The following is a 20,426-nucleotide window of genomic DNA, read 5'->3' as shown; positions in this document are numbered from 1 at the left end:
TACATTTTCCCTAAGTACATTTTAAGAAAGAGATTTATTAAATTTCTTAGTAATATATAATTTCTACTTATCTGTCTATTCATTTTCTATGATTTCTTAATGGCTATGGGCTAAACAAGTTCAAACAATTTTAGTTGAAGTAGTTTTACTCAAGGTCTGCAGTAAATTGCTAAAATATCAAAGACAGAAATCTAGAATATCATTGCCTTCTCTTATCATCCTCTTGAACTCTTTTTTAAATTCCATAGCATCTCTCTAAATCTTTACCACAGTGATAGCAAATGTTCATAGTAGTTATTTTGATTCAGTATTAGAAAGTCTTCATTGTTTTGCAGTTTTAGTGGTGTAGGCATTTTACTATATCATAATTGCCAAATCAGTTATTGATTTATAATATGTATAATTGAAAGGCAGAAACCTTGGGATGAACCGAAAACATGGGGCTGGTGTGTCCCAAAAGGAAAGTTTATTTTAAAAATGCTTAGATGCAAGCATACAAGCTAGCTGAGACCAGCAGAAACAGAGTATCAGCCACTAGATGAGACCAGCCAAAGGGTGTCAGCTTCAAGCTGTGGAAAGAAGCAGTAGATATAGGGATTGTTTGCACCTGGGTAAACTTAGATTAGTAGATCTGGGTTTTTGTGGTCTTGGTTATTGACTTAATGAGGGGAATTCTGCTACAGAGACACAAGTTCTTTGATGTAGCACAGACTTGATGTCCTTGGTAAATTCTGAAGACAGCCAAGAGGTTAGTCTCCCAGGAACAGCTGGGGACCTGAGTCTGTAGCTAGACTTTCACAAACAACTACTGTAATTTAAACTCCCCTAATGGTTAGGTCTCTCCCAATGTAAGCTTTCCCAGGAATTTTTGAGAAGGTAAACTTTTTGCTACATTTCAAAGTGAAGACCAGGCAGCTTTTAGGAGAGCAAATAGCAAGCAAATTAACTCTAATTTTACAGAATGTTTGGGTGAGGGGAATGTGAGTTTTACAGGGGTTAATTTAACGCTAACAATAATAATTAACCCAAATATATATATATATATAGTGAGAGAGACAGAGATAAAGAGAGAGACAGAAAGGCAGGAAAAGAGAGAGAGATGAGAAGCATCAATTCTTCCTTGCGGCACCTTAGTTGTTCATTGATTGCTTCCTCATATGTGCCTTGGCCAGGGGGGCTACAGCGGAGCAAGTGATCCCTTGCTCAAGCCAGCGACCTTGGGTTTCAAATCAGGGACCTTTGGGCTCAAGCTAGAGACCATGGAGTCATATCTATGATCCCAAGCTCAAGCCAGCTACCCTGCACTCAAGCTACTGAGCCCATGTTCAAGCCAGACAAGCCTGCGCTCAAGCTGTGACCTTGGGGTTTCAAAGCTGGGTCCTCTGTGTCCCCAGTCTGATGTTCTATCCACGGCACCACTGCCTGGTCAGGCAAAAAAAAAAAAAAAAAAGTACATATTTTTATAAATATTTCAATTGATGATGGGAATTTTTATTAAAAACTGGGGTCTTTGGGCTTTAAATGTTTATTATAAATGAAAGAATTAAAATATACAGTCTAAATTCCTTAAGGTACAGGTTTTCTTCAGGAAGCAAAATGAATTCTCTGAATTATAATCATTAATATATCAGGAAAAAAGAGTTGTTTGTAATCAGTAAGATGTATCATTTGGATAACTACTGTAGGCAATTCAGAAAAAAAAAAAAAAAAGCCTTAACTAATCAGCTGAATTTGGCCAGAATATATAATTTAAATGAGAGGCTATAGACTAAGAATAAATTCTAAGATCCTAAGCAAAATCTTTTTAAAAAATCCCTTCTTCACTCACTTTTGTAAACTATTATATTCCTCTTCATCATGAATTCTAAATGGATACTCTTTTTTCATGGAACCAATGCATTTAAAAGATTTCTTTCCTACTAATTATACCTCTTGTCAAGTGTGATATATAGTGGGTTAAGACCTAAGAATGCTTTTGAAAATAGTTTTCTCAACAGATAAGGTTTGAAGAAGACAATATTATGAGAACAAATATGAAATGACTCTATAACTTTTTTTTAATGAAGAGAAAAAAATTGAGGAACAAATATTCAATTATCTAACCTAAAAAGAGTAGGCAACCTATCTCAATCAGCCAACAAGGAGGGAAAAAAAGAATTTGGAGAGGTAACATAGAGGGTTAGCTTTTAAGATCTTTCAAGCTATTTTATTTTTTAATATTTCAGTTTACAAGAAGTGAATATAGCATTTTGCATACATATTTTTACTGGTTGAAAATTGAAAACAATCTAGTGAGCATGTCTCTGTGGTTGTGTACACATTACAGAAACATCTATTGATAAAACATTAAAGGCACAGAGCCACTTACTTATTTAGGCCCTTCCCAAAACCAAAAATAACAACCATTATAACAGAGTAAAAAGATCATACTTTTAAGGTCAGAAGATGCAAATATAGGTCCCAGTTAAAATACTAGTATTATTGATAGGGGAGCACCAAAGTGAGAAACAAGTAGCCTTTTAGCTGTAATGAGTAGGAGATATGTAAGGGTCAGGACAGAGTTACTGTAATCTGTTAGCTAGTCTCTCTTAATGGCTCCCTGGCCTTTATTTTGAAATGTAGCAAAAAGTTTACCTTTGCAGGAATGTCAGGAAAAGCTTACATTGGGGAGGGACCTGACCATTAGGGGAGTTTAAATCACAATAACGGTTTGTGAAAAGTTAAGGCCTAGAAATTAATTAAAACTTAGTTCACCAATTTTAAATTTTTACTTTGTATCCTAAGAAAACAGGGAGGGTTTTTTTCACAGATAATTCCCAGAGGCACCAGGTCCCAGCTGTCCTTGGGAGACACCTGACCCCTGCTGTGTTGAAGAGCAAGGACACCAGGTGGGACCATGCTGATTAGGCCTGTGCTACATCAGAAGAACTTGCAGAGGAGATGTTTCTGCAGCTGAACCCCCACTTCCTTCACATTGTTACATGACTAACTGCATGGACTTTTAACTTTTTTTCTTTTTCTCAGAACCCTATAAAAATTGCCAGCACCAGGAGAGTGTTAAGGCAGCGTTGTGGACAGGACTCCCCTGCCTTCCAGGGTACCAGCATTTCTGAATTAAAGACACTCTTATATACTCAGTCTGGTTTGTCTCTTTTGATTGGCTGAATGTGGTGAGATCCCCAAACCCATTCCATCCAGTAACATTATAAGAAAATTAAGATAAAATAAAAAGGAAAAATCCGAGGTCAAGCTTTAAAGAATATTTACAGTTGTAGTACCTATGAGCCTATCCAACAAGGAACAAAACTTAGAATGCTCTGAACAATGAATAACCACCCTCTAAACACAGAGTATGAGGTTTTCATATGACTGGCTCTAAAACTTGTGGTTTGAGAGGCATATGCAAATACTTGTATTTTCTTATGTTGTTTCAACCTCAGAGTCTATAGTTCAGTTTACAGAAAGAAAACAAACTAAATACTAAATAACCACGCTTATTAGCAGAAATTGCCATGACACTCTAAAGTTAGTTCTGCTAAAGAATTTGTAAGGTCTGACCAGGTGGTGGCACAGTGGGTAGAGCATTGGACTAGGATGTAGAGACCCAGGTTCAAAACCCTGAGATCGCCAGCTTGAGCGTGGGCTCAACAGCTTGAGCACTGGGTCGCTGGCTTGAGCGTAGGATCATAGACATGACCCCACAGTCTCTGGCTTAAGCCCAGAGGTCACTGGCTTGAAGCCCAAGGTCTCTGGCTTGAGCAAGGGGTCACTCGTTCTACTGTAGCCCCCTGCCCCTGTCAATGCATATATGAGAAAGCAATCAAAGAACAACTAAGGAGCCACAACGAAGAATTGATGCTTTTCATCTCTCTCCCTTCCTGTCTGTCCCTATCTGTCCCTCTATCTGTCTCTCTCTCTGTCTGTCACAGAAAAAAAAAATTTGTAGGGCTTAGAAAGAATAATGGATTAGGACCAGTATTTTTAGAATATTGCACAAAGAAGTTTTTGTTATTTTTTAAATCAAAGCCTACAAAATATGATTAGCACTTGGAGGGGGGTGGGTAGAAAATTTTTCTCAAATACTTACTACCCATGCATGAAGCTTAGCTATAAGTACCAGTGAAAAAGTTAGAAATATCTAAGGCAATGAATGTTTTAAAAACACAAATTGCAATTACATTTAATTCAGACAGGCCAGACCCTGAAGGCTGATGAAAACAGCCAAATTCAACATACAATGGCTCCAATGATTCAATTTTTTAATAACTAAAGAGAATCAAGGACCACTATTATTATTAATAGAGAGAGGCTTAAAAATAAACTAGAAGGGGACCTAGCACTTACATTACAATATACGATCAAACTTTTTCAAAAACAAAATCTCATTGTCTGAAAGTTGATTGTGGAATCTGTTAAAGTTGTTTCATGTTGTATTCTGGCTTTAAAGAAATGATGGAGTCAGCTAAATGAACTGGCCTATATTCCAAATGTTTGAGCCATTTTGGTCCACTGGCATCAAGTAACAAAAACAATAAAAAAAAAGTTAATACCACTATTAGGCCCAACATTTTAAAAGATGAGTTGTCAGCAACAAAGAATGTAATTTCAGAATTATAATGAAAACTCTTCTAGATAGCTCACTAAAGTAATGCAAATGGGCTATGAAAATGTGAGAGAGGTAGACAGTTTCCTGAAAATAATATTTGAGCCCCAGTTATGTACAAAGTACAGTGAGAGCTGACAAATTATTCTTGGCCACAAACTACTAAAAAGTCACACATACCACAAAAAAAGGTATAGGTTTTTAAAGTTTAAATGAAGCATTCCTATAATGTCGTTTTCTAAATTGTTCATGATGCAAAAAGTAGAATGCTCTTCCATCTTTTCTTTTGCTTGAAATTTGTCTGTCAGAGTAACTGAGTCCTTCATTATTCACTGCTGCATGAACTGGACTCAGTAGCAATCAGGAGAGAGCTTCATTTTCTTCCCATCATTGCATCCAATTCTGTCAGGTCTCCCCTCCTCTGCCTGTGACAGCATCTCTTTCAGATTTCTTTTCATAATAGTTTTGCTGTCACGCATTAAAAAAATTCAGACTTATCTAAATCAAAGCATTTAATCTCATATTTCATTTGGAGCCTCTCCCCTCCCCCAGCTCAGGAATGAGCCCTGGGTGTGGGAGAGGAGCAACAGTAGGACGATGTGGGGGAGGGCTGTCTTCTATCCTCTGTGTACTCCTCCCTTCCCTCCCCACACCACCCCATCCCCTTCTGTGTCCTTTACATTTCTGGATCCTGGAAGATGGCAGGTTTCAAAAAAAGGAGGTCCCATTTATAATTCTTGTTTGACTACTAATTGTGCTCTGTCGTAGCAAGTATCCAAAATGAACTTCACAAGGCACAACTGTGGATTCTCAGGAGAAGCCCAGCAAGGCCCAGTGGCCTACACATTTCCTGCAGCGGACGAGGAGCTCGAGGAGCTCTTCAGCTGACCTGCTGTAATCAGCACCATCCCTCTCAGCTTTGCCCCAGTAGGCAGCCCATTTAGAGAGTGTCTACTCCACTTGGGTCACAGGAATTACAGTGGAAGTGCAGTATGACAAACAGTTGACCCCTTCCTACTTGCTCTGTTGTCAAGGTCATCTACTTGGCTTCCTATCCTTTGTCTTCCCCAGAGAAGCGGCAAGGCCCTGTTACTATCACACTTTGCTCCAAATTATATGAGACCACATGTCAAGTTCTCTCTAGGTAAGGCTTATACGCTGCTCCCATAGAGGCATCCAGAAAACCTGATAGCTTCTTTAATTGTGCCAGGGGCTACATGCCAATCCACCACTTCATAGATAACTCTAACTTCTTTTGTTGTTGTTTTTTAATTTATTGATTTTAGCAAGAGAGGAAAGAAAAGAGAAAGAGAGACAGGAACATAGATCTGCTCCTGTATGTGCCCTGACCAGGGATCCAACCAGCAATCTCTGTGCTGTGGGGCAACACTTTAACCAACCAAGCCATCCGGCCAAGACAAAGACTCTAACTTTTATGAGCAGCACTCCTGGGCTCCCCAACACTTGGGGCCTTGCAGGGTAAGGTCACTTCCTTCCCTGTAAAAGACCACAAAGAAATACCCCCATTGCTTTATACTCCTATGCATTCCCTTCAAAGAACCTTAAATGAATCTCTTCTAAACAGACCAGAGGCAGACGATCTGACCAACTTTCAGTATTTCCTGTGAAGTGTGTCTAGCACCTCTCTTTGAAGTGTGAATGGACTTGTCACCCAATGTCCTGAACTTTGAGTTTTTCAGTTTTAAGTTATCTTCCATTCTATATGTTGTTATAGATGTAAAGAGACTTTTGAATAAAGCTCTTTTAATGAGAATTTGTCTTTCTGAATTGCCATCCAACTATCCCAAAATGAAAAATTCAACATAAAGGGCTGCAGGTCCTCACCCTAAATGGGTCTGTCCCTTTGGAATGAAACATGAGCTTCTATTGTTATTCAGCCCAGGTGGAAAGGACATAAGGCGAAGGGAATTAAAAAAGTTATGACAGCAAAAGCAGCACAACATTATCCTAATTGCATTCTTCCTGGTGTAAATAAATCCATCTGCTTCCATTGTCACATTATCAAACTAGTCTAGATAACATACCACACTAGAATACAAAATCCATATCATAGTAAAACTGGTAAGTGTATTCTGACTTAGCAATAAACTAGGGCACTGTCAGTATATCTCTTTCCTATTTAGAAAATTTGGGAAAATAAAGTCAAACCATAGATACTATGCTAGCTTTGTTGTATTTTTTTCTTTTCTTTTTTTTTATAATTCTAAGTAAACTGAATGATCTGGAAGTTAATTAATCCTACAAATGTCACATAACCAGTTTCTTTATTCTAATTTTCTTCATAAATATTCAGTTAGATAAAGTAGGGAAAAGCTGAAATCCACATTCAGAAAATCCAGATTCACACTCGTGGCCCCAACACTTTGCTGGCTGTGTAACTTTAGATAGATCACTTAATTTCATTCAGCCTTGGTTTCCTAACTCATAAAATAGCAATGATAACCACATTGAAAGGTTGTGATGCTTTGCAAAGGAACTATAAATCACTTTGCAAACATTTGCTTCCTCTCTCTTTAAAAAAGTATGTTTTTCTGATAGCCACATAAGTAGAATTTACCTGAATGATTAGGAGCATAGTCTCTGAAGTCAGACAGTCTCAGTAATCATTCAATAACTATTTGCTGGACAAATAATAAAATACTTGTTTAGCCTAATTCTTTGTCAGAACACCTTGTCATATTATGCATCCTCTCAAAACCTTAGTTTTCATGTATGTAAAATATACAAATAAGAATACCTAGTTCAGGGATTCTCAATCACAGTATACATTAAAACCCTGTCATATCTGATTTAGTAGGACTGAGGCAAAGCCAGGAAAAATGCATTTTAAGCTTCACAGATATTTGGAAGTTAACGTAAGACTGAAAACCACTGAACTCCTTCTTTCGGCTATTGTGGGGAGTAAATAAATTAATGTATGAAGGTACCAGCATGTGCTTAACTCATATAGTATATAGATTATATAATACTTTAAAGATTTTATTTATTGATTTTTTAAGCAAGAAGGAGGGTAGTGGGAAGCATCAACTCATAGTAGTTGCCTCTCCCACGTGCCTTGACCAGGCAAGCCCGGGGTTTCGAACCAGCAACCTCAGCATTCCAGTTCAATGCTTATCCACTGCACCACCACAGATCAAACAGATTATAATCTATTTCAAAAATATATTATTTTAGCCTGACCAGACTGGTCTGGGATACTGAGGACCCAGGTTCGAAACCCTGAGGTTGCTGGCTTGAACATGGGCTCATCCAGCTTGAGGGTGGGGGCTTGAGTGTGGGATCATAGATATAACCCCATGGTCTCTGGCTTGAAGCCCAAGGTTGCTGGCTTGAGCCCAAGGTCACTGGCTTAGCTAGAGCCCCCCTCCCATCAAGACACATATGAGAAAGTAATAAATGAACAACTTAGGCACCACAGTGAAGAATTGATGCTTCTCATCTCTCTCCCTTCCTGTCTGTCTGTCTATCCCTGTCTGTCTGTCTGTCTCTCTCTCTCACTAACTATATATATTATTTTATACATATTTATTTATAAAAGTTATTTTATATAACACATTTAAGGAAAATCAGTGAATTATTAAAGCAGTGATTCTAAACTTCAGTATTATCTAATGGTGGTGGGGAAGCTTGTAAAAACACAAATTTGAGGGCCTACTTCCAGAGTTTCTAGGTCAGTAGGTCAGAGTTAAAACCCAGAAAAGTGTATTTCTAACAAGTCCCCAGATAATGTTGATGCTGCTAGTCCAAGGATAACACTTTGAGAACCACTGCACTAGAGAAACAATCCTATCTAAAAAATTATGTACATAAAAAATAAAAACAAACAACAGGCAAAAAATGTAGTAATGGCATGAGTTTACATGTAAGCAAGGTAGATTTTGGTGACTTGAAATATAGTCTCATATTGATACTATTTTCTCAATAAAGCTTTAACTGACATCTTTCCCTAGGGCAAATGCAGAGGGCACACCTCTGCAATCTCATTGTACCTTACATATTAATCTTATTTTTTATTTATAGTTTACATTTAATATTATTTTGTATCAGTCTTAAATCTTACATTGGACTTGCAGTGTGTCACTGCACTTAACAGCTCTGTATGGGAATGAACTGGTAAAACATTTCTTCCTCTTTTTAGTGCAGAGCAAGTTCCTTGTCGGTAGAGATCAGGTCACACATCCCTAGGTACCCCCAGCACTTAGCACATATCTGCAGACATCCAACAAAATGCTTAATGGACAGAAATGTCTAATGAAAATCAATTTGGAAAAGAGTGAATTTTATGATTTTTTTAAAATGTTAATCTCACAGTATCTCCATGGGGAAATCTACAGGTATATAGACAACCATCTCCCCTTCATCTCTCTTTCATTAGAGCCGTGGTTCTCAAAAAGGGGGGGTTACCCCCCAAAAGACAGAGTCCTACTAGCATCTAGTGGACAGAGTTCAGGGATGGTGCTAAACATGCCGCAATGCCCAGGACAGCCTCCATCCACAAGAAGGAATTATCCAGACCAAAATGTCAAAAGTGCCAAGGTTGAGAAACTCAGCATTAGAGAAATTCTGACTGAGCTAATTAAAGTCTCCCAACACCCTCCTAAATAAAAGTTTGGCTTTAACCAAAGAACAAATATCAATAGCAATAATTTATGAATATAAAAGTTTGTTTTATAGATAGCATTTTGCAACCTGAAGACTCAAGGTCACACAGCTAGTTCTAGTGGTAGATTAAAAATAAACAACAGTCTTACTCAGAGCCAGACACTCTTGAAAACTTTCTTCTTAACTTTTGGCCAGCAGATCCATGATCTAATTCACACCTTAATAGCAGCTGCCCCAACATTGATTGCTCATAAAAATCTCACTTTCTGTGTCTTGGCAAGATTGTCTGTGTCAAGAAAGCCCTTTTCTTGACATCTAAAGATGTTGTTTTTATAATTTAACTTATTTCTATGATTTTCTTTTATTCAGTTTTGTGACTCAGATCTTCTTTCTTAGACTAATCCTGTTTTGCTTCTTTGTTTGTTTGGTGACAGAGACAGAGATAGGGACAGACAGACAGGAAGGAAGAGAGATGAGAAGCATTAATTATTTGTTGCAGCAACTTTGTTGTTCACTGATTGCTTTCTCATATGTGCCTTGACCTGGGGAGCTACAGGAGAGCAAGTGACCCCTTGCTCAAACCAGTGACCCTGGGCAAAAGCCAGCAACCTTGGGCTTCAAGCCAGCGACCTTTGGGCTCAAGTCAGTGCATATGGGGTCATGTTCACAATCTCATGCTCAAGCTAGTGACCCTGCACTCAAGCTGGTGAGCCCGCACCCAAGCCAGCAACCTTGGTGTTTCAAACTTGGGTCTTCCACATACCAGTCTGATGCTCTATCCACTGCACCACTGCCTGGTCAGGAGCAACACAGACTTCTTGAAAAATAATAAAACAGCATCTTTAACAGTCAAGAGCAGAAAAACAAACAGCTGTGACTCCCCTGTTCCTTTTTAAAGGAGCCCTTCAGTATCATTGCAAAGATTCAGCTTTTGGAAGAAATTTCCTCAATCAACATAACCTCTTGGAGTAGTTACTGCCTCTGGCACTCCCCAATTTCCCAGTTCTGCTCCTTATTACACTACCTCACTACAGAATACATGTTGACAAGCAGGCACATTGCAGAAAAACTGAATTCCAAGCAAGCCAATGTTGGAAACAGAGGTCAATTATGTACAAATAAGGTAGAGAAAAAGAAGTGTGAGAAAACAAAGACTGAACTGGAGGCTAGCTGGTGCTGAAGGTAGCTTACTGGGTAGAGCATCCTACCTGCAAGAAAAAACTCGCTTTGATTATGCTTCTTGTTTTCTATAGTTCTCTCATTACCAGAAAAGGAGAAGGGGAAGAAAGGAGGAATAATATGAGAGAGGAAAGAAGCAGCAGAGAGAAAGAGGATGGAGGAGGAAAGTGGAATGAAATGAGGAGTATTTATTGAATACCTACTACACACAACATGATGCTATGTACTTTGTCATCTGTTATGTGATTTCATCCTCACAATAGTTCTATGTGGTAGGTATTATTATCTCCATTTTTCAGATAAGAAAAGTGCAATTCCCAAAGGTTAATTGCCAAATATAGTATAGCTGGGATTTGAACACATACTTGTTGACCCCAAAGTCCAGAATAAAAGAAAGGGTGTAGGCTCTGGGAAGACGTCAAAATTTTAAGAAAAATCACTTGAGCATGACCAGGTATGACAACAAATTGATTTGAGATATAGGATTGTTCTCCCTAAAATAGGATAGCTGATCCTTATAACTGTTTTGCAATGTTTTCCTTTTTTAAAAATATATTGATTGATTGATTTCCACAGCAAATAATTTTGGAACACTAAGTGTGAGTAAACACTGTGCTAATAGCCATCAAATCTACACCTGTGAACAAGGCATGAAATTTTAGGGTTTAGTAGGAAAAAAAGACAAATATATATGCAATTAAAATGCAGTTTGATAAAAACACATAAAACCTCAAGGAGGTATGGGAGCATGTAAGTATTGACAAGAAGGGATGTCAAAATTTCAAGACATGAGTAAGCAAAGTTAAAACACTTTCCTTCTACCATTAACCCTAAGGTCGAAAGAACTGCACATATATGTGAGCACACACACACACAAAGGCTCATTAGACCAATATATTGTCAGAGAAAACCTAGAAAATTCAGTTTGTTGTGCTAGATATGTTAAAGCAATGCAATCAAATACTATCAAATCATTAAAATTAAAATTATGAAGAATATTTTAAAATATAAATATATATGCTTAATTCATTCAATAATACATTAATATAGTATCTGATATGCCCAGAAATATACTGACATTTTGAATTAAGGATAAAATAAAACACAATCAGGATATTCAAGGGACTCATATCCAACAAATGGGTATCTATGGAGAGACCTAGAGAAGTGGATAGCAACTAGGACATGAAAAACCCCAGGCACTGTGAGGTCGCAAGCAGCTCCCTGCTGCAATCCCATAAAACTCAGATTCACTTTCAGGCCCATGACAACCTAGATAGAGCCAAGTTTGACCTGGAAAATTAATTCAAGATGCAGAGAAATTGGAAGCAGCCCTAGAAAAGATCAGAAAGTTTCTAGCCGGACTGACCAGGCAGTGGTACAGTGGATATGGTGTCAGACTGGGATGCAGAGGACCCAGGTTTGAAATCCTGAGGTTGCCGGCTTCAACGTGGGCTCATCGGCTTGAGTGTGAGATCACAGACCTGACCCCATGGTCTCTGGCCTGAACCCAAATGTTGCTGACTTGAAGCCCAAGGTCGCTGGCTCGACCCAAGTTATTCACTGTGCTGGAGAAAAAACCCCCATTGCCTCCCCCTAAGATGCCATGATGATTTGTTGCTTCTCATCTCTCTCTTCCTGTCTGTCTCCATCTCTCTCGCTCTCTCTCTCTTTCCCTCTCTCACTAATAAAAAAAGAAAATTTTTAGGTAGTGAACGGAGCACTGTTGTCTCATACACCAAGCAGACTGGCTGCACCTGAGATTGCCTGATAGTGTCACTGGGACAATGGGGGTGGGAGTACACTTTGAATCTAGGGTATTAAGCCAGTGACTGATTTCTTATAAGGTTTTTTTGTTCTTTGTGCTTCAGGGCAGTGTTAGGATTGAAAACCTGCAGGAATTCTGAGAAAAGAAATGGACAAGTAAATTCAACATTTTAAATCAATACAGCAGCACTAATAGAGGTATGTGCAATATGTAATGGGAGCAGCAAAGAGGAAGTGCTTAACTGTCCTATAGCTATGGGGGCAGTGTAGGGTAGTATCAGAGAAAGTCATGACATTTGTGCGGAGGCTTGCAGGATAAAATGGAATTTTTAGCATTATCAAAATAACAAACAACAACAATAATAAAACCCAGCATTGAATGCAGAGAATCATCCAAGTCTGTGTATGGCCCCAAGTATTAGCTTAGGGGCCATATCATTAAGCTTGGGATGGATGTGAGAAGTGGTTGGAGATGAAGCAGGAAAGTAATCATCGATCAGATTCTAGAAAGTTTTGTATATATCTTGCTGTGAAATTTTGATTTGTGTCCTAGGTAGGTAATAGAGAACTGTTATTGGATTGTAGGGACATGAAATGATCAGATTTGTCATTAAAGAATATCATATAGCAATCATGTGAAAAAATAAATTGGAAGTGAATTGGGCCTAATGCAAGGAGGCCTATTAGTCTAATTCATACTGAAAGTGATGAGTTATGAAATAAATCTATGGGAGTGGACATTTTAAAAAGCAGATACTTTGAATCAATAGTAGTGACTGATTTAATCAGAGGAAAAGAGGTCTGGAAAAGAGAAGCAAGGTAACTCCAAATTCTCAGCTTTTGCAACCAGGTGGATAAAAATGTCATTAAATAAAATCACAGCTAGGAATAATCATACATGAACAAAGACCAGATGATAACCTAAAAATAAAAGTTGGGTTAGGTTGGCCAATGTTCTATTATATACTCCTCACAAAAATTAGAGGATATTTTATTGCTTCATATTCATTTTGAAATATTCCCTAATTTTTGTGAGCAGTATATGTAAGAAAGAATTGTTTGGGGCTACATCCAGGTTTAAATGCAGGCTCTAGCCTGACCAGGTGGTGGTGCAGTGGATAGAGTGTCAGACTGGGACACAGAGGACCTGGGATCAAAACCCGGAGGTCACCAGCTTGAACATGGGCTCACTGGCTTGAACATGGGATAATAGAAATAACCTCATGGTCACTGGCTTGAGCACAAAGGTCACTGGCTTGAAGCCCAAGCTCACTGGCTTGAGCCCAAGGTCACTGGCTTGAGCAAGGGGTCACCACTTGCTCTGCTATAGCCTCCCAATCAAGGCATATGTGAGAAAGAAATCAATGAACAACTATGGTACTGCAACAAAGAATTGATGCTTCTCATCTCTCCCATCCTGTCTGTCTGTTACTATCTGTCCCTCTTTGTCTCTCTCTCTCTGCCTCTGTTGCATAAATAAATAAGTAAATAATAAAATCAGGCTCTATAAATTATTCATTTATAACTTTGAGTAGATTATTTTCCCTCTATGACTTCAGTGTCAACCAATATTAATTTTTTAATAATTCATCTTGTCTCAAAGAAAATTTAAAGTAATTTATAAAAATAAATATATAATTCAACAAAACAAAGTATGTAAACAGAGACAGTGAGAGGAAAGAAGAAGAAGGGTATAAAAAACAAAATTAGTTTTTTATTGGGAGGTAGCAAGATGGCAGTGGAGTAGGCAGACGTTCCAACTTCCACCTCCCAAAACCAAAGTGGATTACAACTTAATTTTAAGAACAATCATCTGAAAAACCCAATTTTGGACTAAACTAAGAAGACACTTTAATAAAGGATCACTGAAGAATCCACACTGAGACTGGTAAGAAAATCAGAAACATGGAGAGGACTCCCCAGCTCCCGGGAGTGAGTGGCAGCCTGGACAGACTCACGTGGTGGAAAGTGAGTTTAGCAGAGAGGGAAGGGTCCTGGGCCCCAGGAACAAAGCCCCAGCCTGCAGCCCCCGAGCCTAGAAGAGGCGTACAGACAGTATTTAGCTGCAAAACTAGCCAGGATCCTGTTTGCGAGAAAGAGACAGATTTCTCAGAACCAGGATTCATCTTAAAGGGTCCACACAGAAAACCTCTTTCACAACCACTCATGGGGGCTCTGGAAGATGGGGAAAGCAGGGACAACTGGAGTAGCAGAAAGAGAATGTAATCTAGGAGGCACAGGGAGAAACTTTTTGAGGCACAGCCACCCTAACCCCTGGGCTGAGTCACTCCCCAAATCGAAAGTGAATATTTCCCCTAGAACCAGCAATACCAGCAAAGGGAAGCAGAACACCAGCCAAACAGATGCTCTCCTGCTGCAGTCAGAGCAAAAAAATGATTAGAAGCAGGAACCATCAGGGATACAGTGTTGAGGGCTAAGGTATAAGCTGCATCGCCCCCCCACACACACACACACACACTGCTGAGGACTTGCTGGAGAGCAGGTGAAGGTGGGATGCAGAAGCACAGTTCTGTTGGCAGGGGAAGAAGCCAGGGGCTGGCTGCGACAGAGGCTCAATGTGAGCACTGTCCCACCCGGTGGGTGTGGAGAATGAAAACAGCCAAGGTAGTGGAAGGGGCTCCAGAAACCAGTCTAACCTTCAGCTGTGGGCCAAGCGAGCGAGAGCAGTCCCACCTGCACTCTGGCCCACAGGGGTCAGGCGAAAACTAGGGAACCAGCAGAGACATGTGGCTCTGCACAAGAGCACAGCCCCACATACAAGGGCAGGGCGAAGGCCGAGGCCAGCCAAGACTGGCAGCCCAGGCATGTAAACACAGCCCTGCTGGCAGAGGCAAGGCAGAAACCACAACAACTGCCACAGTGGGCCAGCACTGGGAAGCACCCATACCTGAAAGCCCGAGGCAGTGGCAGAGGTGGTGGCGGGCCTGCAGACAGAACACATCTAGAGAACACAGATGCCACATTCATTGGACTCCAGTGGCCACACACTTCTTATACACAGACAAAATGGGAAGGCAGAGAAATGCAACCCAAATGAACCAAAAGAAATCCCCAATAAAGGACTTGAATGAGTCAGATATAACCAAATTACCAGATACACAGTTTAAAATAATGATTGTTAGGATGCTCAAAGATCTTAGAGCAACATTGGATGGACATAATGAGCACCTGAATAAATAGATAGTAAGTATGAAAAAGGACATTGAAATAATAAAAAAGAGTCAGAAGTGACAAATATAATATCAGATGATATAAGACCACAATGGAAGGAATTAAAAGCAGGATGGATGAAGCTGAGGATTGAATTAGCAAATTAGAGGACAAGATAAACGAAGGCATGGAAGCAGAACAGCAAAAAGAAAAAAGGTTCAAAAAGTCTAATGAAACTTTAAGAGACCTCTGTGACAATATAAAGAGAAATAACATCCACATCATAGGGATTCCTGAAGGAGAAGAGAAAGAACAAGGGATAGAGACCGTATTCGAAAAAATTATAGCTAAAAACTTCCCTACATTGATGCAGGAAAAAGTCACACAGGTTTAAGAAGCACAGAGAATTCCATTAAAGAGAAACCCAAAGAAATCTACACCAAAACGCATCATAATTAAAATACCAAAGATAAAAGATAAAGAATACTAAAAGCTGTGAAAGAAAAGCCATCTATTACCTGCAAAGCAGCCCTCATAAGGATGACATCTGACTACTCAACAGAAATATTAGAGGCCAGAAGGGAATAGCTAGAAATATCCAAAGTAATGCAAAACAAGAGCCTACAACCAAGACTTCTCTATCTAGCAAGGTTATCATTTAAAATTAAAGAAAAAATAAAAAGCTTCCCAGAAAAAAAAATCAAGAAGTTCATTACAACCAAACCAATGATACAAATAATATTAAGGGGCCTGTTGAACAGACCAAAGGGAGTGGGGGGGGAATATCTAGTAAAAGAGGAATGTAGATTTAAAGAATAAAATAGCAATAAACAACTACATTTCAAAAACATTACATGTAAATTGATGAAATGCTCCAATCAAAAGAATAAGGGTAGCTGCATGGATAAGAAAACAGGACCCATACATATGCTGTCTACAAGAGACACACCTCAAAAAAAAGATACACAAAGACTGAAAGTAAAGGGATGGAAAAAATATTTCATGCAAATGGAAATAAAAAGTAAGCTGGGGTAGCAATACTTATATCTGACAAAGTAGACTTTAAAACAAAAACAATGCTAAAGAAGGTCACTACATAATGATAAAGGGGGCAATCTAACAATAACCATTATAAATATCTATGTACCTAATATAGGAGCACCTAATATATAAAGCAGATTTTGATGGACATAACAATACTATAATAGTTGGGGATTTCAATACCCCACTAACATCAATGAATAGATCCTCAAGAAAAAAAATTAACAAAGAAACAGCAGAATTAAAGAATGCTGGATCAACTGGATTTAATAAATATCTTCAGAACCTTTCACCCTAAAGCAGCAGAATATACATTCTTTTCAAGTGTTCATGGTACATTCTCTAGGCTAGACAACATGCTAGGAACCAAAATGAGTCTCAACAAATTTAAAAAGATTGAAATGATATCAAGCATCTTCTCCAATCACAATGGCATAAAACTAGAAATCAACTACAATAGAAAAACTGAAAAATACTCAAACACTTGGAAACTAAATAGCATGTTATTAAATAAAAAATGGGTTAACAATGAGATCAGGAAAAAAATAAAAAATTTCCTTGAAACAAATGAAAATGAACATAAAACAACTCAAAATGTATGGGACACAACAAAAGCAGTCTTGAGAGGGAAGTTCATAGCACTAAAGGCATACCTTAAGAAGCTAGAAAAAGCTCAAATAAACAACTTAACCCTGCATCTAAAAGAACTAGAAAAAAAAACAGCAAATAAAACCCAGAGGAGGCCCTGGCCAGTTGGCTCAGTGGTAGAGCGTCGGCCTGGTGTGCGGAAGTCCCGGGTTCGATTCCCGGCCAGGGCACACAGGAGAAGTGCCCATCTGCTTCTCCACCCCTCCCCCTCTCCTTCCTCTCTGTCTCTCTCTTCCCCTCCCGCATCCGAGGCTCCATTAGAGCAAAGATGGTCCGGGCGCTGGGATGGCTCCTTGGCCTCTGCCCCAGGCACTAGAGTGGCTGTGGTCGCAATGAGTGACACCCCAGAGGGGCAGAGCGTTGCCCCCTGGTGGGCGTGCTGGGTGGATCCCGGTCGGGCACATGCGGGAGTCTGTCTGACTGTCTCTCCCCATTTCCAGCTTCAGAAATACAAAAAAAAAAAAAACCCAGAGGAAGTAGAAGGAAAGAAATAATAAAGATCGGAGCAAAAATAAATGATATAGAGGCTATAAAAACAATACAGAGGATCAATGAAACCAAGAGCTGGTTCTTTGGAAAGGTAAACAAAATTGATTAACCTCTTACCAGACACACCAAGAAAAAAAGAGAGAGGACTCAAATAAATAAAATTAGAAATGAGAGAGGAGAAGTAACAACTGACACAGCAACAATACAAAGGATTGTAAGAAAATACTATGAAGAACTGTATGCCATAAAATTAGACAACCTAGGCAAAATGGACAAATTCCTCAAAACATATAATCTAATCTTTTCAAAATCAATATAGAAGAATCAGAAAACCTAGAAAGACAGATTTCATCAAATGAGATTAAAACAGTTATCAAAAAACTCCCAATAAACAAAAGTCCTGGGCCAGATGGCTTCAACGGCAACTTTTACCAAATATTCAAAGAGGAACTAACTCCTATCTTTCTCAAGCTATTTCAAAAAATTCAAGAGGAGGAAAGACTTCTAAGCTCCTTTTATGAGGTGAGCATAATTCTGATTCCAAAACAAGGCAAAAATACCACAAAGAAAGACCAATATCCCTGATGAACTTAGATGCTAAAATTCTCAACAAAATATTAGCAAACCAGATCCAGCAATACATGAAAAAAATCATACATCATGATCAAAAAACTTTATTCTGGAGAAACAAGGCTGATACAATATCCACAAATCAATCAATGTGATTCAACACATAAACAAAAGAAAGGATAAAAATCACATGATAATATCAATAGATACAGAAAAAGCATTTGATAAAATCCAGCAACCATTTATGATCAAAACTCTCAGCAAAGTGGGGGTACAGGGATCAAACCTCAACTTGATAAAAGCCATCTATGACAAACCCACAGCAAACATCATAATCAATGGGCAAAAATTAAAAGAAATCCCCATAAGATCAGGAACAAGGCAGGGGTGCCCCCTTTCACCACTCTTATTTAACAATGTACTGGAAGTTCTAGCTACCGCAGTCAGACAAGAAGAAGAAATAAAAGGCATCCAAATTGGAAAAGAAGAAGTAAAACTATCATTATTTGCTGATGATATAATACTGTATATAGAAAACCCTAAAGTCTCAATCAAAAAACTACTGGACCTGATAAATGAAGTCAGAAAGATGGCAGGATATTAAATTAATATTCAGAAATCAGTGGCATTTTTATACACCAACAATGAACTGTCTGTAAGAGAAATTAAGAAAACAATCCCCTTAACCATTGCAACAAAAAAAAAATATATAGTACCTAGGAGTAAATTTAACCAAAGAAGTAAAAAGCGTATTTATACTCGGAAAATTATAAAACATTGTTAAAGGAAATGAAGGAAGATACAAACAAATGGAAGCATATACCGTGTTCATGCCTAGGAAGATTAAACATCATTAAAATGTCTATATTACCCAAATCTATAAATTCAATTGCAGTTCCTATTAAAATACCAATGATATACTTCAAAGATATACAACAAATATTCCAAAATTTTATATGGAACCAAAAAAAACCCCACAAATAGCCTTAGCAATCCTGAAAAAGAAGAAAAAAGTGGGGGGTATCACACTTCCTGGTATCAAGTTATACTACAAAGCCATTGTACTCAAAACAGCTTGGTACTGGCACAAGAACAGGCATACAGATCAATGGAACAAAAGAGAGAACACAGAAATAAACCCACAATTATATGGACAACTGATATTTGACAAAAGATGAAAGAGCATACAATGGGTAAAGACAGTCTCTTTAACAAATGGTATTGGGGAAATTGGACAAGTATTTTCAAAAAAATGAAACTGGATCACCAACTTACACCATTCACAAAGTAAACTCAAAATGGGTAAAAGACTTAAACGTAAGTCGTGAAACCATAAACATCTTGGAAGAAAACATAAGCAGTAAACTCTCCAGTATCTCTCGTAGCAATATTTTTGCTGATTTATCTCAACAGGTAAGTGAAATAAAGGACAAGGTAAACAAATGGGATTATATAAAACTAAAAAGCTTTTGCACAGCTAAAGACACCATTAACAAAATAAAAAGACAACCCACACAATGGGAGAAGATATTCACCAATACATCTGATAAGGTGTTAATAACCAAAATTTATAAGGAACTTGTAAAACTCAAAACCAGGAAGATAAACAATCCAATTTAAAAATGGGCAAAAAAGAGTGAGACTGGTAGAAAAAGCGGAAATGCGGAAAGGGCTGCCCAGCTCCTGAAAGTGAATGGCAGCCCGGAGGGACTCGCATGGTGGGAAGCGAGTTTAGCAGAGAGGGGAGAGCCCTGGGCCCCAGGAGCAAAGCTCCAGTCTGCAGCCCCAGAGTCTAGAAGAAGTGTATGGACAGTGTTTAGCTACGAAACAACTCAGGATACTGTTTGTGAGGAAGAGACATATTTCTCAGACTCAGAATTCTTCTTAAAGGGACTGTGCAGAAAACCTCTTTCACAACCACTAACTTGGGACTCTGGGGAACTGGGAGAGATGAGAGGACTGGAGTAGCAGGAAGAGAATGTAATCTAGGAGGCACAAGGAGAAACACTTTGAGGGACAGCCACCCTAATCCCTGGGCTGAGTCACCCCCCAAATATAAAATGAATATTTCCCCTGGAACCGGCAATACCAGCAAAGGGAAGCAGGACACCAGCCAAACAAGCTCTCCCGCAGCACTTAGAACAGAGTCACTTAGAAGGAGGGAGCCTTCAGGAATACATTATTGAGTATTGAGGTCTGAGCAGCAGCTCCCTCACCCACACTGCTGAGGGCTCGCAGGAGCGTGGACGGTGGAGGCCGTGGAAGAGCGGTCCCGTCAACAGGGGCGGAAGCCGGGCTGGCCACGACTGAGGTCTGGCATGAATTCAGTCTCGCT

The 20,426-nt window shown here is 38.9% G+C and overlaps 1 protein-coding gene and 1 non-coding gene across 4 annotated transcripts in view; one reads left to right on the top strand and one right to left on the bottom strand.

Annotated features, from left to right (window-relative positions):
• The window catches only part of SLC44A5 (solute carrier family 44 member 5), a 419,099-nt gene that overhangs the window by 374,980 nt on the left and 23,693 nt on the right, over positions 1-20,426 (bottom strand). The gene's annotated exons all lie outside the window — the stretch shown is intronic.
• Positions 17,127-17,202, top strand: TRNAT-GGU (transfer RNA threonine (anticodon GGU)). The gene has a single exon. It is a non-coding gene; the product is annotated as a tRNA-Thr (tRNA).

This window comes from Saccopteryx bilineata, chromosome 3 (assembly GCF_036850765.1).
Source record: "Saccopteryx bilineata isolate mSacBil1 chromosome 3, mSacBil1_pri_phased_curated, whole genome shotgun sequence".
NCBI classification, from domain to species: Eukaryota; Metazoa; Chordata; class Mammalia; order Chiroptera; family Emballonuridae; genus Saccopteryx; species Saccopteryx bilineata.
The sequence above is the reverse complement of the archived record's forward strand: the minus strand, read 5'-3'. Positions and strand labels throughout refer to the sequence as shown.